Source organism: Elephas maximus, chromosome 8 (assembly GCF_024166365.1).
Source record: "Elephas maximus indicus isolate mEleMax1 chromosome 8, mEleMax1 primary haplotype, whole genome shotgun sequence".
Lineage (NCBI taxonomy): Eukaryota > Metazoa > Chordata > Mammalia > Proboscidea > Elephantidae > Elephas > Elephas maximus.
Window position 1 is genome coordinate 102,470,178 of NC_064826.1, and position 25,455 is coordinate 102,495,632.

The window sequence follows — 25,455 nt, forward strand, 5'->3', positions numbered from 1 at the left end:
AAAACAAAAACAAACAACTACAGAAAAAAACAAAGCAACAGCAACAAAAACCCCCAAACCTTTATTCTTCCTGCTCATGTGTTTGAGCTACTGTCCTCTCTGCTCACTTGTTAGTTGTTTGCTGCCTCGAGTCACCCTCAACCCATGATGACACCATGTACAATGGGACAAAACACTCCTGGTCCTGCGCCATCCCAGTGATGATCGGTTGGGGATTGGACTGTTGTGATCATAAGATTTTCATTGGCTGACTTTCAGATGTATATCGCCAAGTTATTCTTCCTAGTCCGTCTTGTGTGGTTGCTCTGCTGAAACCCATTCAGCATCACAGCACCATGCAAACCTCTACTGACACGCGGGTGGTAGCTGTGCAGGGGGTGCATTGACCTGGGATGGAACCTGGGTCTCCTGCATGGAGGGCAAGAGTTCCGCCACTGCTGTCTTTACATAAGCCTCTTAAAATACTCTGATATTCTTTTCATTCATTCCTTAGCCCACTTTAATCTGACTTTTGTTCCTACCATTTTATTGACACTGCATCTTATGGTTATCCATGATCTCCTGTTCATCGAATCTAATGCCTTGCCTCAGTTTTTATTCTCATTTGTTCAAAAAGAATCAATAGTTTTCCATCTTTGTGACTTTGCCAATATGAAAGACTCCGCTTCTTCTTTTTGCACGACTAAATTCCCTTTATCAAAGGCTCAAATGCCACTTATCCCCACTGGATTTTTTTGAAAGCCTCTTCTTATGGCAGTGATTATTTTTATCTTGTGTTATAGATTTTAACATTCTTGAGAGAGGAAACTCTGTTTTATTGATTTTGGGATCCCCCACTGCATCTGAAAGAGAGCCTTGCATATAAGTGCTTATTAAATATCTGCTAAATGCATGAAGGAAGCTATAAACAAAAGTAACTTTCATTTCACTCTTAGACCTTCTTTATAGAGCTAGTGTCGCAGAATGATGTATTATTTTATTTTACGAACAGAAATATTTTGAAGGATTACGTTATCTAAAATATGAAACCATGTTTGAAGAAGATGTTTGAAACTGAAGACATGTCATCACAGAAATAAATAAGTAAATCATGTCATTAAATGTTGCTTTCCCACATTTCCACTTACTCATCACATTTTTTTTTTTTTGTTCGTGACCACTTTTTGAGTCAAATGATTGATTGGATCAGTGGTTCATGGTAAGAAATATGTTTGATGTATTATCCTAAACATGCTTTTGAAATTTTGTCTCTTTGCTGTCTGGTCTTACCTCCTGGCATTAGCTATCCAGTTTCCTCACATGTCTGATTTTGATTCAGATGGACTGGTAAAATTATTCTGAGTAGAATGCAAATCTGTTTTTCTTTTGAGTTCAACACATAAAATAAACATCAATATGATTTGACTATCCTCAGTGATAATTCAAAGGAATGTGAAATGTGTGTGTTCCTTTCATTAAGTTAAAAAAAAATTGATATGAAGAGGATTTGGCAATACGGGTTTTCTTTGCTAAGTAAGTAGAACAGTTTATTTGTTTTTATATAACAGCTCTGCTGTTGTTAGTTGCCACTGAGTCAATTTACAGCCTTGGAAACTCTATGGGGCAGTTCTGCTCTGTTCTGCAGGGTCTTTATGAGTCAGAATTGACTCGATGGTGATAGGCATGGTCTAATTCAATTTTTCCAGGATAAAGGCCACTCAGAAATTCTAAGGAGTCTGAGTCTCTGTGTAGTTTAGTACAGAATGTCAGAATCCAGACTAATTTGACTCATTCTAAGCTTGGGCAAATTACTGGCTTCTTTTGCCTCAGTTTTCTCATCTGTAAGTGAGATCATCATATGTGAAATGCTTAGAACAGTACATAATAAGTGCTTAATAAGTGTTAGCTTTTTATCATTAGTAAATACTAAAAGCTCAAAATGGCAAATGTGATATGGATAGATAAAATTCTTATTCTCCTTTTAAGATGGGAGGCCCAAAATACTTTCTGTTTTCTGGTTTTCCTTCTTGACCCTAGTGTTTCTGAAGGAATCTGCCTTATGGTGTGATAGACAAACTGAAGCAGATTAAATTGCATAGGGAGTTCGTAATGCAAATTAATAGTGTTAGGCCAAAAAAGAAAAAAAAAAAAAAGATGGCAAGATCACCAAATCCCTTTTTGGCTCAGTCCCTTTCTCAAATAGTGTGTTCTCTGTGAATGATAGCACCTTTCTCTTTTACAGGTTTTTCTTTTCCATTTCTCTTTAATAGATTTCCCCCTCTCCTAAAATGTTTCATAGTTAGGGAATGAGTGAGGTTGGGCAGAAGAACGTGAGGAGAATTAACTGATCCAGTTAATGATGTGCTTTCTAAACAAATGCTGCAGAAAACTGGGTGATCCTGGGTGGATTCCAGTCCATTCCAGTAATTTGGGGGTGTTTTGCAGGGGATATAGGATGTGAGGCAGCCCTATTTATGTAGTGGTTAAGTGCTACGGCTGCTAACCAAAAGGTTAGCAGTTCGAATCCACTAGGCGCTCCTTGGAAACTCTATGGGTCAGTTCTATTCTGTCCTGTAGGGTTGCTATGAGTCGGAATCGACTCCATGGCAATGCTTTTTTTTTAATAGAATGTGAAGCCAAGGATATAAACAAGGATATAGATGTGAAGCTAAGTGCTAAGCCAGGGTGAGAGGGGCTGGGAGCAGGGAGGTTGAACAGAGAGGAGTTTGTGGTGTAGGCATGGCTTAGAGAGTAGAGTGACCTGAGTGTGAGTCATGGTTTTGCCGTTTACCAATTATGTGACCTAGACAAGATACTTAGCCTCCCTAAAACAAAAATAAAAACAATAAAAAACAACCCACGACTGTCAAGTCAATTATCTTTACAGAAGTAGACTGCCACATCTTTCTCCCTCTGAGCAGCTGGTGGGTTTGAACCACTGACCTTTCAGTTAGCAGCCAAGTGCTTAACCACTGCACCACAAGGGCTCCTTTTATAATGTTTGGTGGCAAACGAAAAGGTTGGCAGTTTGAATTCACCAGTCCCTCCTTGGAAACCCTATGGGGCAGTTATACTCTGTCCTGTAGGGCTGCTATGAGTCGGAATTGACTCTACAGCAAAGGGTTAGGCCTCAGTTTTCTCATCTGTAAGATGGGGGTTGTATTACCTACCTTAAGGAGGCATTGGTGGTTCATTGGTAGAATTCTTGGCCTTCTATGTGGGGGAACTGGGTTTGACTCCTGGCCAACGTGCACCTCATGTGGAGTCACGACCTGTCTGTCAGTGGAAGCTTGTGTGTTGTTATGATGCTGAGCAGGTTTCAGAGGAGCTTCCAGACTAAGATGGACAAGGAAGAAAGGCCTGGCAATCTAATTCTGAAATATCCAGCAATGAAAACCCTATATTCTTGATTTACTATCCCTTCTAACTTGTTCTTCTTTCTGACTTCCTAATTTTGGGAAATGCCTCCATAGTTTACCCAGAAGTTCAACCAGAAATTTGGGAGTCATGTTTGGTTTTCCCTCCCCCACAATTCTATCTGCCACACCCCTCATATAATCTTTCACATATTCTGTCAATTCTGCCCTAAAATATATCTTAAATTCACCAATTTCTCCATTTCCATTGCCACCAATCCAATCTACTCTGCGCTGCCATTGACTTAGGCCTGGACTCTTGAAATATCCATAACTGAGCCCCTTTCTCTCTTGCCTTTGTACAGTTCATTCTTTGGATTTAATTCTAGATGCAGTGGGAAGCCCTATGGGTTTTACATGGAAGGGTGACATGATACGATTTGTGATTTATTGCCCTGAGATAATCTTTAACCTTAAACCAAAAATATCTTCTGAAGTCTTCTTAAAACCAAATAATAGTTTAGCTTAACTAGTAAAAAAATGTCAGCCTTGAGCCTTATGCTCTTTTAGGAACTATCTCTATGGGATCAAATTGACAATAGTGACTCGAAAGTTTAGATAGGAAGCTTAGGGGGCAGTGAGTTTATGTTAATGAGAGAGAAACAACTCTGAAAAGGAGGGCGAGAATGGTTGCACAACTTGAAGGCTGTAATCAGTGTCACTGAATGGTACATGTAAAAACTGTTGAATTGGTGTATGTTTTGCTGTGCATATTCGAATAACAACAGCAAAATAAATAAAATTAAAAGATTGTTCTGAAAAATTGGCAAAGAATAACCCCTTACCGTGACCAGCACGATCTAGCCTCTTTCAGCCTCTCCAATTTCCTTTCCTGTCTCTTTCTTACCATGCTTCAGTTACATTGGTCTTTTATTTTTCTCCGATATGCCTAGCTCTCCCCTGCCCTAGGGAATTCACATATGGGTTTTTTTTTTTTTTTTTTTCGTAAAGTTCTCCTTCATCTCCTCTCCATGGCATGTTCCTATAATTGTTTGTTTAGTTGTCTTCTGCACTATTCTTAAGTCGAAAGAGGGCAGGACTATGCCTTTTTTATTTACTTATGTATACCCACTAGCATAATGCCTTACAATAGCAGCGCTCAGTAAGTATTTGTTGAATAAATAAACAAGTAGTAATTACTGTTTTCATTCATTCATAAAAAAAAAAATAGTGTTCAGGCTCTGTGTTTTGTGCTATGAGAACATACAAAGGGTTTATAAAGACATAATTTTTACCCTGAAATAGCTTCCAATTTAAAAGGAGGATAAAATAAGATACAAATAATATTGTAGCATGGGGGAAGGCACTGTAGTTGGAATAGGACAGGATTCTGCTACTAGCCAGCTGTGTGACCTCAGACAAGTTATTCCCTTCTCTGTTTTTTTGTTTATCCACCTGTAAAATTAAGGGGTTTGACTAGGCTTTCCTGAAGCTTTGATTCTCAAACTTGGTGTGCAGTTAGTGGTACATTGGTTAAATGTTTATAACACATAATTTTTACCCTAAAATAGCTTCCAATTTAAAAGGAGGGAAAAATAAGATACAGAGGCTGGTTCAGTTTGGGGTGGAAGTCCAGGAATTCCCCAGGTGATCGTGATGCATAACCAGGTTTAGGAACTCTGGTCTAGGCCCTTTTGGCTTTGAAATCTTATAATTCTAATTGTAATACGAGGCAGACTGTGGAAATGCAGCAGGAGTTGGGAAAATTAAGGTGTTGTATTTGTTCAGAGGCAAAGAAAATAATTTCTTGCTTGTGTGATGGGGGAAAGGGCTTCATGGAAAAGATGATGTGGGAATGGACTTTGAAGAATAGGTGGAGATATGGGCAGATATAGAAGGGGGCATGGTTGGTGGTTACTCCAACTTGATTGGAGGCCAGATAGCATGCAGGAGGGGAAAAAAAATTACCTGCTTTGGTGCCGTGGAGCATAGTTCTGGTCTTGTTTTTCCCATTTTGCCTGTCAATGCTTGGTTGTCCTTTTGGAGATGAAAGACTATTGCAGCTTGATTGTCATGTGGTTAGAAGTAGAATATGTGGTGTCAGACATCGTGGGGGTGCTTTGGGAAGTTATCAAGCATATGCCACCTCAGTCCTTTTGAGTCTGTGCCCTTTGAGATTCACTTTGGCCACCCCTTTGGTTTTCAGGCTATACACACAGAATACCAGGACCCGCTATGTTATCTAGAATAATAGCTTTGCTGTCAGAATAATTATTATTAAACCAAAGTTGGCTTTTTTGTTAGATGAGACCATACAAAGACAACATTCTGAGTAAATTATATAGCGTCCACTTGATGAAATAATGAGCCTAAGTTTAGGAGATGAAAGTAATGATCTAATGTAATATTTAGAATGCACATACAGTATGTAGTTATTAACCTAAAAGTCACATCCTGCATTCTTTTAATTTGTGGAAAATTTGTCATTAATTGCCAGGAAACCTCTGATTTTTCATACATAATCACATCATAGTTGTCAACTTTCTTTCCCTTCTCCTGCTAAAATACATCCTTGTAAATAGTAGATTACTTTCAGATTTGTAATGCTTCCTTTAAACATCGGGTTGCTAAGTTTAACCCTGTTGCTCTCTCTCTCTCTTTTTTAATAGAATTATTTCCGCCCTCCAACTCTGCCTCGAAGTAGTTCCTGACAAATCACACTTTGATTTTAGATGGTAACTGGCTTAAAATTTTATTTAACCCTCTTGTTTGGTGGGAACCTGGTAGTTCTGAAATGCTTTTTATTTTCCTGAGTTACTACTAGTGGAGGAAATGTGTATGGTATTCCATTTAGAAACAGTCTGAAAGAGGAGGTATGGCCCTTTATTCAAACTCTCTCTAAATGGGATGCTTTTATTAAATAGTTGTCAAAGTCAGTTTATCTAGGTTGGGTCAGAAACACAGAAGTCAAAAATTGAGAAGTATGAGGTAGTAGGCAAGAACGGAGGCAGTCACGATGATCTCTAGCCAAGAATCCAGCTCTTTGCTGTCCCTAACAGCCTTTCAGATCAATATAGGCTTTACAGGTTAATCTCTAATCAACCAGCCCACGTCCTTATACAGCCCTTGCAGATGTTGGTCTATTGACAATCAATTGGCTTTGAAATTAGAGAAGTGGAGGTATTGCACATCTTGTGCTTAACTAGTTGCAAAGAATTATTTTTATCAATTTAAATTCTTGATTTCCAGTCACACCAGCACTCCTTAGGGAGTGACTTTCACCAGGATCTATTTGATAGGAAAAAAAAAAAAAAAAGAACCACAACATAGCTGGATCAAAGAAACACCTCTCTTATAGAAAAGATCTTCAGGCTCTGGAAAATTGCCCCAATTTTAGGAAGAGTCTTCATGGGAAAACTACTACTGTTGCATCCCTTTGTGTCTTTTGATCTGACAAACTGTTAGAAATAATAGCGTCAGAAGGGTTGACCCTGGAAGGAAATTTGGGACCAATTAGTAGTTTGCAAATAGTGTTCTATGGACATGCTACCCACGCTGGGGTTGCAGGCCTGCCTCTGCTTCAACCAGGTAACTTGGGATTATTATCTGCTTGTACATAGGGTTTCAAGTATTATTTGATTTGAAAAAAAAGAGTTCTGCTTTTTAAAAAAGTTTGAAAACCATTGGTTTAACCCAAATACCTAAGATTTTATGGAGAATGTATCTGAAAGCCAGACAAGTTGTATCACATGCCTGCAGTCGTACAACTACTTAGACGTTGACAGAAATTAGAAACTGAATTTGAACTTCCCATCTAGTGTATTTTTACTAGAAAATGTTGATTTGATTTTCCATTTTGAAAGACACAGAAGTGCTCTGTGAAATGGTGATTAACACTAGGCAGCCCCAGGCAGCCCTGGAATGCTCCATGATTCAAATGCCCAAGACCAGATGGAGGTCCAGAAGTGGATGATTCAAAGTTTATTAGTTTTGCCACCTGGACAGTACAGCCGAATTGGCTGCCATGAGGCCGTTCCATTTTCGACAGAGCAGTAAATGAACATAAAAGTGAGTGTAAATCCCAAGAACAAAGTAATGGAGAATGGTCGCTGGTATAAGGAGGCTCATCCAAGTTGAATTGCTGTGTCAGGTAGAGGACAATGTCAGGGTGAGATACCAAACCTTGAAAAATCAGCCCTTTATTGTTCCAGGAGCCGAACTCAATTTGGGATGTGTTTGAATTGCTGGCCTGGTAGATTCCCAATAACATCTGATGATAATAGAATGGGATGAACAAGCCCATGCCATATCACAGTCATATCATGAGGCCAGAAATGTTTTTCCTGGAAACTATGGCAAGTTAGACAGTTAAGCAATTGACTAATAATAGAAAGGTTGGTGGTTCGAACCCACCCAGAGGTGCCTCAGAAGAAAGGCCGGGTGATTCATTTCCATCTGCCTTGAAAACGCTGTGGAGCACAGATCTCCTCTGCAACACATGGGGTTACAATAAGTTGGAATTACTTAACAGCAATTGTTCGGTGGCTTATGGAAAGTTATAGTTTGGTCCCCTCCTTTCCAGGTGGCTCGTAGTTCTGCACCTTGGAGGCACAGGTATTCTTTCAAACATTAAGCTGTTTGTGGAAGGGATTTGGTCTTATTCATCTTTGTATCCCCAGTGCTTAGTACAGGGTACACAGGATAGGTGCACAGTGTTTGTTGAACCTAACTAGTCCATCATCCCCACACTTTGATAGAGATTTCATGGAAGTCAGGATTCTTTATAATGTTAACATCATTTAGTTTGTGTAAACAAGTTTTTCTAAAAAGGGTGTATCTCAGAATTTTAGTTTCATGGGATGCTAATGGGGCTATGAGAGAAAAGAGTTAATTGCTTAGATACTAAAGTAAAAACGTGAATTGATTTCTGCTTGTCTAGATTTCTCAGGTCCTTTAAAACGTGATGCCCAAGAGATGTAATATGCAACATTTACAAACTATTTTTGACCATGACTCTCTTTTACTCCAAGATCTACACTGAAACTATTGTTCCTGGGAGCATATTTTATAAAATGCAAATGTAAAATGATACCTATGGCTTTGAATATTTGGTTAGATCTTTAAAAAAAAAAAAACAGAAAATATTGGGAAATTGAGGCAAATCACCGGGAATTATTACTTTTATCCTTGTGTGGAGCTGAACTATTTTAGGTCTTCAAGATCTGTTCATGAGATACTGCAAAATTTAGAAGTTGACACTACGGTTTCGGATGACCCCTTTAATAACTCTACGGTTCACAAAAACTGAAATGAATACAGTAGTGTGGGGGTTGGGCCTAGGATCAAGTTGGGAGATATACAGTAATTTTTGTTTAAATGAGGATGATTCAATAATGAGTAAAAAAGTAAATGATCTTGATCATCTGGGTCAGTTAGAATGCTTTGGGCAGCAAGTACCAGAAAACCAGACTAAACTGACAAAGATAGAGGTTCATTTATTAATTTTTCATATAACAAGAAGCACATAGGAATGTGGTTTCTTCTTTGGCTCACCTGTTTGTTGAATGGAGGGTACTAGTTGAAGATGCATTTTGCTGTGTCTTTGATGCTAAAGGCTAGCTGGCCCAAGCTTCCGTCTGTTGGGTCAACCTCAACCTTCTAATGATCTTTTCAGGAGCTGAATGTTTCTGTACTTATAGTCCTCAGTTGACCATTACTTAGTCTCATGCAGTAATGTGATGCTGCTCTTTCTTTATTTGATAGTTTGAGTGCCTGTATATTTTCTAGCGTGTTTGGACAGGTTTTTAAAAATTTTTTTTATTCTTTTTTTTCTTACAGTGTCACAGAGCAAAATAAAATTAGAACTTTCAAACTACAACATTTTGTTTATCTGTTTATCAATGGAGATAACTAGCATTTTTTTTCCTCCCCTTCAGGCAGGTGGCATGTTTGACCCTGGTAGCTGCTAATTATCTTATTGGCCAAAAGGGAGCACAACGTTGGGGCACAGCTCATGGCAGTATTGTTCCTCACCAGGTAAAAATGTAACAATACAGGGTTGGGTTTATATAATCTGTGGTTTTTTAATGATGAGTTTGGGAAAAGATTTCCTTAAAAAAACAAAGAACCCTTCAGGGTGTAATGTATCTTTGTGCAGCTATAACAAGGTTCTGGTTGTTCACTTTACGTCGTGTGTTTTGCAAATTTCTTCATCCGGAGAAGATTAGTAACAGGACGCTTAAGTGGATCAAAGGAACTTGTTGAAAGTGAGTGCCTTTTGGACTCACATGATGGTTTGTATTTTTTTTCACCCCAAAAAAGGCACTGACTGTAGCCATTTTGTAGGGCATAATTTGTTTGCCATGCCAGCTATAAACCAAATGTTACCTACCCCAGCTGACAATAATCTTCTCACAGGATTGGAATAAAATGAAAATTTGTGTGTGATGGATCATCATTTTGGAGCAAAGCAGATGGTTCAGGAGTTGTTGTTCTTTATTAAGTGTCTAAATGTGCCCTTAGAAATTCGTGACTGTGGCTAGTATGATTGAATATGTGAAGGAACTGTGATCTTTAAAATATAGAAACAAAAACTTGAACGCCTCTTCGAAACCCAAACCTTTGCTTAGCCCAGCTGCATTTTATCACACTGTAGTTATTTCTGTATTTGTCATATATCCTTTACTAGACTGTAAGCTTGGAATGTTATTGTTGTTAAATGCCATCAAGTTAACTTTAACTCATTGTGACCTTATGCATAACAGAACCAAACGTTGTCTGGTCCTGAGTCATCCTCATAATCACCAATACGTTCAAATCCATTGTTGCAGCTACTGTATCAGTTTATCTCACTGAGGGTCTTTCATTCCCTCATTCACCCTTTGTTTCACCAAATATGATGTCCTCCTTCAATGATTGATCCCTCTTAATGGTATATCCAAAGCAAGCAAATCGGACAATGTTTTGTGATGATCCGTAAGGTTTTCATGGGTCAATTTTCAGAAGAAGATGGCCAAGTCTTTCTTCTCGGTCTGTGGTAATCTGGAAGCTCTGCTGAAACCTGTGCACTGTGGGTGACCCTGCTGGTATTTGAAATACCGGTGGCATAACTTCCAGCATCGCAGCACCACGTAAGCCAGCACAGTACAATAGACCAACAGATGGGTGGTGAAAGGTTAGGAATAGAGATGCGTTTTCATCATTATATCTTTTCCAGCATCCAGTAAATGAACATACTAGGTACCAAATAAATATTTGTTGAGTGGAGGAATGAATTTTACTGTAATCATTTCCATGATTGCACCCTTGACAGAAAACATGAAAGTCAGCATTTTGCATTAGCCAGGAAATCCATCAGTACTGTTAACTCTCCTTTTAGTTTTAAGAACAAGATTTCCTTGGGCAAAACTAGTTTCTTTTCTATTTTTTTTTAATCCAAATTTGAGAGAAGCAGTGGCCAAATATGAATCTAGGATGCTCCTCTGTTTCTATTTATGGTCCCTTTACGCCTGAGTCATTCACGGTAGAACTGCTTTTAACACGTTTGGCTAATCTTTGGTATAATTACAGTTGTGAAGACAGTTTTTTTAGTGGGGTCCCTCTTTTCTCCACAGTGAATTTATGGTCACCATTAGTGACATTTTGCTTTCTCACTCCTTTGTCCTTCATAGCTGACCCTAGATTTTTAGCCTCATTTCACAAAAATCGTTGCATTTTGGAACTGGTTAGAGATCATCTGATCCAGTCTTCTTATTTTTCACCTGAGAAACCCAATGTGTAGCTTGGGTGGATGGATTCCAACTGTAGTCTCCTGCCTCCTTGCTCAGTGTTCTTTTAGATGCACTGTTCTACCTTTGGCACGAAAGTGCTGTAATGTTTGACAAGAAAGTGCTGTGTTTTCGTTTCCTTTCTCTATTCTACCCTTACACCCTCTCCATCAAACGTGTTTGCAGCTCCCTAAGGGACCTCGTTAATTAATTCATACTCATCATCGATAATGGTATTTTAACAGAGGGCAATGTTGGGAACCACAGGAATTCATCTCAAATAATGGAAGTCGAGGCATGTGTATAGAGAAAGCATTTCTGAGCAGAAGGGCTTAGTAGTTTAATTCCAGATCACACCACATGGGGAGTTGTTGGTTGTGTTCAAGCATAAGCTTTGCTCTTATAGTTTTTTGCTTATATATTTTTGAATAGAATATCTTTTTAAAAAGCTTTGTGTGTTGTTGTTAGGTGCTGTCAAGTCATTTTCAGCTCATAGCAACTCTAGGTACCATAGAACAAAACACTGCCTGGTCCTGTACCATTCTCACAGTCATTGTTATGCTTGAGTCCATCATTGCAGCCACTGTGTCAATCCATCTTTGTATAGACCTCAGTTATCCCCTCTCAGTATGATCATTACCTGTTTGCACCTAGAGCTGTAGAGTCCTGGGTATGCTCTCAATTATTTCCCTGTGAGAGGAGAAGAAATTCAGAATCGCCGGCTTATTTTGGAAGGCAAATGACACAAGAGATTCTGTGTATGTTTCTGTTCTTCATACACAGAAATGTACTTTCCCTGGTTGAATGGTCCCAGTCGCATAAAATGGATCTGGTGTTTATTTTATCTTAGTTGATTGCAGCTTTATTATCTGTAAGAAATAAGATCTACCGGAGCCTTTCCTTAGGAGCTCAGAATTAATTTGTTTCCTCTTGGTTGAGAGCTGGTTCAGCTCTGTGATTAAGGAATCAATGCAAATTTAGCTTGAATGAAACCTGCATACCAAGATGGGCCCTAGATATACTTATAGACCCTGGTCTGTTTTCAATTTTTAAAATAGATTTGGTGAATATTTTTATGGGTGAATGCCAGGATAATTATAATTCAGTTTTCTATAATAATTACAGCTTTGTGTCTAATTTGAGTTGTCTGAGTTTTGAGCTGAAAATCTATAATGGGAAGCCCTGATGGTCTCACTCTCCTCAATTCTTGTTGAACCTTATCTGAAATATCATAGATGTTGAATGCATGGAATGGAAGTTTCTGAAAAGTGGTGATCCTTGATTGTGTGTTATTTTGTATTCATGCAGTTCTTAACTTCTCAGGTTGATTATCCACTTGTGCTCTTTTTGTCCTGTTCTTTGGATGTCAACTTTTTGAGAATGAGTAAGCTACATAAAAGTAGACAGAACGCAGATAATAATTTGCTACCTGTTGAACATTTTGGTAGATGCTTTTCTGAGAATTTAGATTTTTAAAATAATTTTTGGATCTCAGTGCTTCTTTTCTTCACGTTATCATTGAACCTTGCCTTGAGAGACCTAAGGGATTAATAACTATGTAATGTTCATCTTAATTTTTTTATTAAATTGTATTTATTATGCTGCTGTTATTGAGAATACACACAGCAAAACATACGCCAGTTCAACAGTTTCCACATGTACCATTTAGTTACATTGATTATATTCTTTGAGTTGTGCAACCATTTTCACCCTCCTTTTCTGAGTTGTTCCTCCTCCAGTAACATAAATTCACTGCCTCCTAAGGTTCCTATCTAATTTTCTGAGTTGCAGTTGTCACTTTGATCCCATATAGATAGTTCTTAAAAAGCATAATGCTCAAGGCACATTTTCTTTTTTTACTAGTTAAGCTAAACTCTTGTCTTGTTTTAAGAAGACTTCAGGGGATGTTTTTGGTTTAAGGCTTAAAGATTATTTCAGGGGTTCGCCGAACCTTCATGGGTCCAGGAAGTCTGGAGTCCAGGAGAATCTGAAATTCTGTTCTACATTTTCCCCTTTTGATCAAGATTCTTCTTTAGAATTTTTGATCAAAATGTTCAGTAATGGTAGCCAGGCACCATCTAATCTAGTTCTTTTGGTCTCACGGCAAAGGAGGCAGTTGTTCATGGAGGCAACTAGTCACACATTCCATATCCTCCTATTCCTGATTCTCCCTCTTCCTGTGTTGCTCCAGGTGAATAGAGACCAATTGTTGTGCCTTGGATGGCCACTTGCAAGCTTTTGAGACCCCAGGCACTGCACAATGAACTAGGAGGTAGAACAGAAGCATTAAACATGTTATTAGGCTTATTAACTGGGATATCTTATGACCCTAAAACTTCAAACCAAGGAACTAAACCCCATTAGGTTTTTGATTGTGAGCTTAGCAGCTATTCTTTCTCTTTTTGGTCGTTTTTGTAAATATGACCAAATATCACACAATTTTTGCCAATTCATCTTTCTACAGGTGTACAACTTTTTTGAAACAATTGCAATAACTAACTGTGCAAACCTACCCTCAGTCAATGCATTATTTTCATCACAGTTAACTTCCTCTCCCGCCCCATCCCTGGAGAGATGAACTAATAAACTAATAAACTTTGTTCTCTGTACATTTTCCTTTTCTTATCTTTTTATATAGGTGAGGTTATATAATATTTGTCCTTTTGTGATTGACTTATTTCACTCAGCATAATGTCTTCCAGCTCCGACCACATTGGAGCATGCATCAAAACTTCATTTCTCCTACTAGTTGAGTAGTATTCCATTGTATGTACGCACCACATTTTGTCAGTTGGCCAGGTAACTGTCTTCCAGATTTGGAAGAGATCCATATTTGTGCCCATTACAAAGAAAGGTGATCCAACAGAATGCGGAAATTATTGAACAATATCATTAATATCACATGTAAGTAAAATTTTGCTGAAGAGATTTAAAAAATGAACACAGCAGTACATCGCAATTTCAAGCTGGATTCAGAAGAGCATGTGGAATGAGGGATATCATTGCTGATGTCAAATGGGTCTTACCTAAAAGCAAAAAATACCAGAAAGATGTTTAACTGTGTTTTTATTTATTGACTATGCAAAGGCATTCACTGTGTGAATTGTAACAAATTATAGATAACATTGCAAAGAATGGGAATTCCAGAACACTTAATTGTGGTCGTGCAGAATCTGTACATTGACCAAAAGGCAGTCATTCAAACAGGACAAGGGAATATCATGTGGTTTAAAATCAGGAAAGGTGTGTGTCAGGGTTGTATCCTTTCACCATACTTATTCAATCTATATGCTAAGCTAATAATCTGAGAAGCTGAACTATGTGAAGAATGTGGCATCAGGATTGGTGGAAGACTCATTAACAGCCTGCAATATGCATATATCACAACCTTGCTTGCTAAAAGTAAAGAGTACTTCAAGCACTTACTGATGAAGATCAAAGACTACAGCGCTCAGTATGGATTATACCTCAACATAAAGAAGACAAAAATCCTCACAACCGGACCAATAAGCATTATGACAAGTGGAGAAAAGATTGAAGTTGTCAAGGATTTAATTTAACTTGGATCCACAATCAACATTCATGGAAGCAACAGTCAAATCTTCTGCAAAAGACCTCTTTAAAGTGTTAAAAAACAAAGATGTCACTTTGAGGACTAAGGTGTACCTAACCCAAGCCGTGGTGTTTTCTGTCACTCCATATGCATGTGAAAGCTGGACAATGAATACGGAAGATGAAAGAAGAATTGATGCCTTTGAATTGTGGTATTGGCAAAGAATGTTGACTATACCATGGACTGCCGGAAGAATGAACAAGTCTGTTTTGAAAGAAGTACAGCCAGAATGCTTCTCGAAAGTGAGGATTGTGAGACTTCATCTCACGTACATTGGACATGTTGTCAGGAGGGACCAGTCCCTGGAGGAAGACATCATGTTTGGTAAAGTAGAGGGTCAGAGAAAAAGAGGAAGATCCTCGATGAGATGGATTGACATAGTGGCTGCAACAATGGTCTCAAACGTAACAACGGTTGTGAGGATGGTGCAGGACTGGGCAGTGTTTTGTTCTGTTGTGTATAGGGTTGCTATGAGTTGGAACCAACTCAACTGCACTGAACAACAGCAACCACCACGTTATGTTTATCCATTCATCTGTTGATAGGCATTTAGGTTGTTCCCACCTTTTGACTATTGTCGATAGTGCTGCGATGAACATTGGTGTACAAGTCTCTGTTTGAGTGTCTGTTTTCAAGTCTTTTGGGTATATACCTAGGAGTGGAATTGCTGGGCGATATGGTAGTTCTGTTTTCAGTATTTTGAGGAACACTGTTTTCCACAACAGCTGTACCATTTTGCATTCCCACTGCCAATTTCCCCACATCCTCACCAATATTTATTATTATTTTTTAATCTTAGCCATCCTAGTGGGAGTGAAATGGAATCTCATTGCAGTTTTGATTTGTGTCTCTCTGATGGCTGGTGTATAGGGTTACTATGAGTCAGAATTGACTCGACAGCAATGGGTTTGGAAACCCTGGTGGCCTAGTGGTTAAGAGCTTGGCTGCTAACCAAAAGGTCGGCAGTTCGAATCCACCAGGCGCTCCTTGAAAACCATATGGGGCAGTTCTACTCTGTCCTATAGGGTTGCTATGAGTCACAATCGACTCAATGGCAACAGGTTTGGTTTTTTTGTTTTGATGGCTGGTGATGCTGATCATCTTTTCATGTGTTTGGTGGCCATTTGAATGTCCTCTTTGGTGAAATGTCTATTCAGATCCTTTGCCCATTTTATGATTGGTTTGTCTTTTTGTTGTTAGATTGACCAAGTTTTATATGTATTAAGGTTATTAGATTCTTGTCAGATATATGGTTTCCAAAGATATTCTACTAGTTGGTAGCTTATGTTTTCACTTTTTTTGTAAAGTCTTTTGATGAACAAAAGTTATTTTATGAAGTTCCATTTATTTATTTGGTTTTTTGCCATTTGTGCTTTTGTTATTATATTAGATAATCCATTGTTAAAAGCTAGGCCTGCCAGCTTTGCCCCTGATTTTTTTCTTCTAAGTATGTCATGGTTTTAGTTTGCACGTTTAGGTCCTTAATCCATTTTGAATTTGTTTTCGTGTATGGCATGAGGTAAGGGTCTTGTTTCATTTTGCTGTGTGTGAAAATCAAATTTTCCCAGAATTGTTTATTGAAGAGACTCTTCTTTCCCCATTGAATGAACTTAACACCCTTATCAAAAATCAATTGGCCATACATGTGAGAGTTCATTTCTGGACTCTCATTCTATTCCATTGTTCTGTGTGACATTGTTATGCCAGTACCATGTTGTTTTGATTACTGTTGCTGTATAGAATGTTTTAAAATCAGGCAGTGTGAGTCCTCCTACTTTGCTCTTTCAACATTGCTACTTGGGGCCTCTTGCCATTCTGCATAAAGATGAGGATTGGTTTTTCTATTTCTGTAAAGAAAGCTGTTGGAATTTTGAGTGGGATTGCATTGAATCTATAGATCACTTTGGGTAGTACTGACATCTGTCTTAGTCATCTAATACGGCTACAACAGAAATACCACAAGTGGATGGCTTTAACAAAGAGAAATTTATTTTCTCACAGTCTAGAAGTCCAATTTCAGGGCGTCAGCTCCAGGGGAAGACTTTTTCTCTCTGTCGGCTCTGGACGAAGGTCCTTCTCATCAATATTCCCTTGGACTAGGATCTTCTTTGTACAGGAACCCTGGGTCCATAGGACACGCTGTGCTCCTGGTGCTTCTTTCTTGGTATGAGGTCCCCCAGCTCTCTGCTCGCTTCCCTTTCCTTTTATCTCTTGTAAGATAAAAGGTGGTACAGGCCACACCCCAGGGAAACTCCCTTTACATTGGATCAGGGATGTGACCTGGGTAAGAGTGGGGTTACAATCCCACCTTAATCCTCTTTAACATAAAATTACAATCACAGAATAGAGGACAATCACACGATACTGGGAATCATGGCCTAACCAAGTTGACACATATTTTTGGAGGACACATTTCAATCCATGACAACATCATAGCAATATTAAGTTTTCTAATCCTTGAATGTGGAACATCTTTCCATTTATTTAAGTGTTCCCTAATCTCTTTCAGCAGTGTTTTATAGTTTTCATTGTATAAGTCAGTCCTTCATGTCCCTGATTATATTTATTCCTAGGTATTTTATCATCTTACATACTATTGTAAATGGAATTGTTTTCCTAATTTCACTTTTAGATTTCTCATAACTGGTGTATAGAAACAACTGATTTTTGTCTTTTGACCTTGTACCCTGCAACTTTGCTAAATTGTTCTATCAGGTCTAGAACTTTTCTTGTGGAATCTTAGGAATTTTCCATATATAGGATCATATTATCTGCAAGTGGAGATAATTTTGCTTCTTTTTCAATCTGAATGCCTTTTATTTCTTTTTCTTGTCTTATTGCATTGCTCTGGCTAGGACTTCTAATACAATGTTGATATAGAAGTGGTGAGAGTGGGCACCCCTGTCTTGTTCCCAATTTCAAGGGGAGAGCACTCAGTCTTTCTCCATTAAATATAATGTTGGCTGTTGACTTTTCATGGATGCCCTGAATCATATTGAGGAATTTCCCTTCTATTCCAATCTTAGTTAGGATTTTTACCAAGAAAGGGCATTGGATTTTATCAAATGCTTTTTATGTGTCCATAGAGATGATCATGTGGCTCTTTTCCTTTGTTCTATTGATGTGGTGTATTACATTGATTGATTTTCTAATGTCGAACCATCCCTGCATTCCTGGAATGAATTCCACCTGGTCATGGTATAGGACTCTTTTAATATGCTGTTGGATTCTGTTCGCTAGTATTTTGTTGTGGACTTTTGCATCTGTATTCATAAGAGATATTGGCCTGTAGTTTTCTTTTGTTGTGGTGTCTTTGTCTGGTTTGGGTGCCAGGGTTATGTTTGTTTCATAGAATGAATCGGGGAGTAGTCTTCCTTCTCTGTCTTTTCGAGGAGTTTAGACAATATTGGTGTCAATTCTTCTCTAAATGTTTGGTAGATTTCCCCAGTGAAGACATCTAGCCTAGGACTTCTTTTGTTGAGAGGTTTTTGATCACTGATTTGATCTCTTCACTTGTTATGGGTCTGTTGAGACTTTCTATTTCCTCTTGAGTCAGTTTGGGCAGGTTGTGTGCTCCTAAGAATTTGTCCATTTCATCTTGGTTGTCCAGTTTGTTGCCATACATTTGTTCATAGTATTCTGTCTCTTTATTTCTTTCTTTAATTCTCTTTATTTCTATCTGCTCAGTTGTAGTGTCCCCTCTTTCATTTCTCATTTTGTTTATTTGCATCTTTTCTTTTTTTTACTTTGTCAGTCTAGCTAAAGTTTTGTCAATTTTATTGATCTTTTCAAAGAACCAACTTCTGGTATAATTGATTCAATCTATTGTTTTCCTGTTTTTGATTTTATTTATTTCTGCTGCGATTTTTGATATTTCCTTTCTTCTGGTAGGTTTAGGCTTAATTTGCGCTTCTCTTTCTGCTTCCTGGAGTTGTTGCATTAAGCTGTTAATTTGAGATTTTCTTTTTTCACATAGGCATTTATTGCTATAAGTTTCCCTCTCAGTTCTACCTTTGCTGCATCCCAGAAGTTTTGGTATGTCGTGCTTTCATTTTCATTTGACTCTTAAGAGATTGTGATTTCTCTTTTGATTTCTTCCTTGATCTATTAGTAGTTTAACAGTGTGCTGCTTAATTTTCATATGTTAGTATATATGTTCAGATGTTTCAACAAGCAGGTACAGTGCTGGAAGTGCTCATTCACCTATGCCAAGAAGTCTGGAAGACAGCTACCTGGCCAACTGACTGGAAGAGGTCCATATTTTTGCCTATTCCAAAGAAAGGGGATCCAACCCAATGTGGAAATTATCAAACAATATCATTAATATCACATGCAAGTAAAATTTTGCTGAAAATCACTCAAAAGCGGTTGCAGCACTACATCGACAGGGAACTGCCAGAAATTCAAGCTGAATTCAGAAGAGGACGTGGAATGAGGGATATCATTGCTGATGTCAGATGGATCCTGGCTAAAAGCAGAGAGTACCGGAAATATGTTTACCTCTGTTTTATTGACTATACAAAGGCATTCAACTGTGTGGATCATAACAAATTATGGCTAATGTTGCAAAGAATGGGAATTCCACAACACTTAATTGTGTTCATGAGGAAACTGTGCATAGATAAAGAAGCAGTCGTTCGAATAAAACAAGGAGATACTGCGTGGTTTAAAGTCAAGAAAGGTGTGCATCAGGGTTGTATCCTTTCACCATACTTATTCTATCTTATGTCGAGCAAATAATCTGAGAAGCTGTACTAGATGAAGAAGAACACAGCATCAAGTTTGGAGGAAGACTCATTAACAACCTGTGTTATAGAGATGACACAACCTTGCTTGCTGAAAGTAAAGAGGAATTGAAGCACTTACTGATGAAGATCAAAGACTACAGCTTTCAATATGGATTACACCTCAACATAAAGAAAACAAAAATCCTCACAACTGGACCGATAAACATCATGATAAATGGAGAAAAGACTGAAGTTGTCAAGGATTTCATTTTACTTGAATCTATAATCAGCACCCATGGAAGCAGCAGTGAAGAAATCAAATGACATGTTGCATTGGGCAAATCTGCTGCAAAAGACCTCTTTAAAGTGTTAAAAAGCAAAGATGTACCTTTAAGGACTAAGGTGCACCTTACCCAAGCCATGGTATTTTCAGTTGCCTCATATGCATGCAAAAGCTGGTCAATGAATAAGGAGGTACTGAAGAAGAATTGATGCCTTTGAATTATGGCGTTGGTGAAGAATATTGAATATAACATGGACTGCCAGAAGAATGAACAAATCTATCTTGGAAGTGAGGATGATGACACATGCTTAGTCTCACATACTTTGGACATGTTATCAGGAGAAATCAGTCCCTGGAGAAGGACCTCATGTTTGGTAAAGTAGAGGGTCAGAGAAAAAGAGGAAGACCCTCAACGAGATGGATTGACATAGTGGCTACAAAAATGGGCTCAAGCATAAGAGCGATCTTGAGGATATTGGAAGATCAGTCAGTTTTTTAGTTTGTTGTGCATAAGGTTGCTATGAGTCAGAAGCAACTCATTGGCACCTGACAACAACAAAAAAGTGTATTTTTTCTGTTATTTATTTTTACCTTCACTCCGTGTGAACAGAGAAAATACTTTGTATGATTTCAGTCTTTTAAAATTTTTCAGGACGGGGTTTGTGACTTAACATGTGGTCTATCCCAGTGAGTGATTCACATGCACTGGAGGAGAATATATATTGTGCTGTCTTTGGGTGGAGTGTTCTATCTTTGTCTGTGAAGTCTGGTTGATTTATAGTGTCATTCATGTCCTCTGTTTCCTATTGATTTTTGTTGATGTTCTGTCCATATTGAAAGTGGTATATTAAAGCTTCCAACTGTGATTTGTATTAGTATTTCTCCCTTCAATTCTATCAGTGTTTGCTTTATATATTTAGGTGCCCTGATGTGGGTTGCATATATATTTATGTTTGTTAATCTTCTTGATTAATTGAACTTTTTATTACTGCATAATGTTCATCTTTATATCTTCTAATGCATTTTGTCTTAAAGTATATTTGTCTGATATTAAGATTGCCACCCAAGCTCTCTTTTGGTTATTATTTGCATGGAATTTTTTTTCATCCTTTCACTTTCAACCTATTTGTGTCCTTGGTTTAAGGACACAAATGTCTTATTAAACAGCATATAGTTGGATTATTGTTTTTTAATCCAGTCTGTCACTCACTGCTTTTTGATTGAAGCATTTGGACCATTTACATTCACCGTAATTACTGAGACTTCTGTCATTTTGTTATTTTGTGTGTGTGTATCTTAAGCCTTTTTATCCTTTTCCTTTACTACTGCTCGCTTTTGTGTTTTGTTGGCTTATTGTGATATTTTTTGGTTGCCTTCTCCTTTCCTTTTGTGTACTTTTTTAATATATTTTCTTAGTGGTTACCATAAATATTACATTTAAGAGTCTGTATTTATAAAATTCTAGGGTAAGTTGGTACCAACTTAACTTCAGTAACATACAAGAAATTCTGTATCTATACCATTCCTCTCCTCCCTTTTGTTGTTGTTATCACTAGTTACATTTTTATATTTCATGTGCCCTGTAACATAATTTTATCCTTGTCTTTTATATATTTATTTAAAAACATGAAGGCCAGAACATTTAGACTTAACAAGCAGGAATACATTACTAGCCCTTAAACTTACCCATCCATTTCCCTTTATTGGGGATCTTTCCTTTAATATATAACTTTGAATTACTTTCTAATGTCTTTTCCCTTCCATCTACAGAACTTTGATTAGTATTTTTTGTAGGGCCGGTCTGGTGGACATGAACTCTCTCAGCTTCTGTTTGTCTGGGAATGTTTTAGTTTTCCCCTTATTTTTGAGGGATTATTTTGTATATGATATTCTTGGTTGACAGTTTTTTTTTTTCTTTCAGCACTTTAAATATTTCATTGCTTTCTAGCTGCCAATGTTTCTGAGGAAAGATTGGCACTTAGGCTTATTGGGAATCCTTTGTATGTGACTGTTGGCTTCTCTCTCACTGCTTTCTGTAATGTCACTTTAATTTTTGAGAGTCTAACTACAATGTCATAAATTGAATTATGTCCCCCCAAAATATGTGCCAACTTGGCTAGGCCATGATTCCCAGTATCACGTGATTGTCCACCACTTTGTCATTTGATGTGATTTTCCTATGAGTTTTAAATCCTACCTCAATGATGTTAAAACCAAAAAAAAAAAAAAAAAAAAACCCAAACCCACGGCCATTGAGTCGATTCCAACTCATAGCAGCCCTATAGGACAGCGTAGAACTGCCCCATAGAGTTTCCAAGGAGCACCTGGTGGATTCCAACTGCTGACCTTTTGGTTAGCAGCCATAGCCCTTAACCACTATGCCACCAGGGTTTCCATGATGTTAATGAGGTGGAATTAGCAGCAGTTATGTTAATGAGGCAGGACTCAATTTATAAGATTAGGTTGTGTCTTAAGCCAATCTCTTTTGAGATATAAAAGAGAGAAGCAAGCAGAGAGACAGGGGGCCTCATACCACCAAGAAACAAGGGCCAAGAGAATAGCGCATTCCTTGGACCCAGGGCCCTTGCGCTGAGAAGCTCCTTGACCAGGGAAGATTGATGAGAAAGACCTTCCTCCATAGCCGACAGAGAGAGAAAGCCTTTTCCTGAAGCTGGCACCCTGAATTTGAACTTAGCCTCCTAGACTGTGAGGAAATAAATTTCTCTGTGTTAAAGCCTTCCACTTGTGATATTTCTGTTACAGCAGCACTAGATAATAAGACATGTGTGTCTTTATGTAGATCTTTTTGGGTTTCTCTTGCTTGGGGTTCTTTGAGCTTCTTGGATTTGTAGATTCTTTGTTAGATTGGGGAAATTTTCCCATTATTTCTTCAGATATTCTTTCTGTCCCTTTGTCTCTCTCATCTGCTCTGGAATTACAATAATGCGTATATTAGGTCTCTTATTGTTGTCCCATAATCCTACTAAACTGTACTCAGCCTTCTTGAGTCTGTTCTTGTTGCTCGTCAGTGTCTGTAATTTTAACTCTCTTATTCTCTTTTTTTTTTTTTTTTTTTTTATTCTCTAATTCAATGATTCTTTCTTCTGCCTGATTAAATCTGTTGGTAAGCCCTCCTATTGTGTTTATTTCAATTATTTTCCCTTTTAGTTGCAATATCTCTTTTTTTAGGTCCTCATTTTGTTCTTGCATTGTTTTCATTATTTCTTTTAGCTCCTTGTTTATGTTTTCCCTTAGTTCTGTAATTATGTTTAATGTTGTTGTATTATATCCTTCCTTTTTTTCATTATTTCGTCATCCCTAGATGCACTTTTACTCCCTTCGTCATGTTCATTTGGATGGGCCATTGCCTCTCTGTTCTCTGTGTGTCTTGTGATTTTTTTCTTGGGGTATTGGAATTTTTGAGGGTGTTAACTTTCTCAGTTTTCCCCATTATTTGGTGTTTTCGCCTGCACTACTTCCTGTAAGAAACTCTTAGGCAGGCGGTGCCTTTAGCCTTTGCTTACCATTTCCTTTCCCTCTCCATGATAGCTCCTTCTTCCTCCCTGTTTTAATTAGGATTCAAAAGTTCTAGATCTCATTTTTCAACTTTCAATCTCCCCCAAATACACCAGAGAACATGGTGTGGTCTTTCTGTCTACCAGCAGGCACTGCCACTCAGGCGAGATATCATGTACTAATCAGTCTGTCTATCAGGGGGCGCTGTTCCCTCTCTGTGGTTATTACTTTCTTCCCTTCTCTGTTTCTACAACTATGTTTTTAGTTGGAAAACCCACACCTAGTGAGCCCCCTTCAAGGCTGTGTGTTGCCCTCTAGTTTTGCCTGAGGCATCCTTCCCTGGTCTGTGGGGGCTGCTTATATCTCAGCTGGCATTCAGAAGCAGCACAAGGGGACTTTCAGAAGGAAGAGGGGCTGGCACTCCCCAGAGGGACCTCCAAGAGGTCTGTGTTATTGGTTTCAGAGCCCCAGTGGCTCTGTGGGTTGGAGGAACAGTCTTCACTTAGGTGACCCACCTCCAGACTCCACTGTAAGGAGCCTTCTATAAGAGTTTTTATCAGTCCAGCAGCTGATAGATACCAGTTTTGGGAGTCACACTCCAAATGGACCCCCAGGGAGATCTGTCTTGTTGCTATAAGAGCCTGCCCCATAGTATGTTGGCTCTGGATATAGCCTCCACTCAGATGCCTTCTTCCTAGCACACAGCAGCCTCAGTCAGCAGTCTTCAGTCCCAACTGTAACAGGGAGTAGAGAGACCCAAACTGATCCCCAGAGAGGTTTGTCATGTTGGTTTCAGAGGCCTGAGCTGTGGGTACACAGGGAGACAGGTAGAATGCTGACTATGGGAGCAGACTCCACCGTGTAGGCCTTCTGTAGCAGTTGCAACAGCCTGGCAACCAACAATTATCAGGTGGGAGAGGGGATGTCACGCTCTGATCAGATCCCCATGGAGGTCTGCCTTATTGCTATCAGAGTCTATCTGGTAGACTGTTGGCAGTGAGTGCAACTTCCACTCAAGATTCATGTTTCCTAACACACAGCAGCCTCAGTCAGCACTTCATCACCAACCAGAAGTGGGGAAGACTAACCCTAATTGACCCCCAGGGAGGTTTGTCCTGTTGGTTTCAGAGGCCATATTTTGGGTGTACAGGGACACAAGTAGAGTGATACCTATGGGGGCATACTCTGCTGCAGGGGCCTTCTGTATCAATTCCCAGCAGGCTTATAGGTGACAGTGTCTGGGTGGGGGAGGGGTTGTCACACTCCAAACAGATCTCCAGGGATGTCTGCCCTGTTGCTATCAGAGCCCGCCTGTAGTATGTTGGCTTTCGGTGTAGCCTCCACTAAAGATGCCTGCTTCCTAGTGCACAGCAGCCTCAGTCAGCAGTCCTCAGCACAACTGAAAGGAAGAGCAGACAGGCCAGAATCAGTTCTCCAGGAGGTCTGTCCTGTTGGTTTCAGAGGCCTGAGCTATGGGGTGTGCAGGGAAGCAGGTAGTGTGTTGACTGTGCGAGCAGACTGCACTGCAGGGGCCTTCTGTAGCAGTTCACAGTAGGCTTGCAACTGACAGTGTCTGAGTCTGGGAGGTGCTGGCACACTCCAAATGGAACCCCAGGGAGGCCTGCTTTGTTGATTTTAAGAAAGAAGCTTGGGGTCCTGTCACTTTGTTTAGGCAGAGACTGTGGTAGTTAGGGAAACAGGCTCTTTTTTGGGGGACATTACCTCAATCCATAGCAGCTGGAGACCTTCGTGTCTGGGGGAGGGGCAAGGACGGTAAGTGAAGCGATTTTCCTACTGTATGGGACTCCTTGATTCGCTGATTCTTGCCTGTCTGCAGTTCCCCCACTGCTTTTCTCTGCTCTGTGATTCAGAGTCCCTCAAAGCCGAACACTGTTTCCTAGTTGTATTTGTAGGGGAGGGTCAGAACAATGGTCTGTTGATGCTGCCATCTTCCCAGAATCCTCCTTCATGTTAATATTTTTAATGCACTGATCTTAGTCCTAGTTTTCCAATCCTTGAAAAAAAAAAAGGGGGCAGGAGGTTTTTTGGGATATGAGAGGAGTATGTAGAGAAAGCTGATAGCCAGTCTTCAAAGAGAATATATTACATAACCCAGATGCCAGTAGGGACCACTGCCCCAAAGATATATGGCTAAAATGATCATCTCTCTAATTACATGTTGTTGTTGTTAGTTACTGTCGAGTCAGCTCTGACT

General features: G+C 38.9%; 1 long non-coding RNA gene across 3 annotated transcripts in view; it reads left to right on the forward strand.

Moving 5' to 3' along the window:
• Window positions 1-25,455, forward strand: part of LOC126082275 (uncharacterized) — a 275,294-nt gene that overhangs the window by 216,299 nt on the left and 33,540 nt on the right. For all 3 annotated transcript variants that reach the window (XR_007518520.1, XR_007518522.1, XR_007518521.1), the window contains exon 9: window positions 9,272-9,371. This is a non-coding gene — a long non-coding RNA (uncharacterized LOC126082275). The remainder of the gene's footprint in view (window positions 1-9,271; window positions 9,372-25,455) is intronic.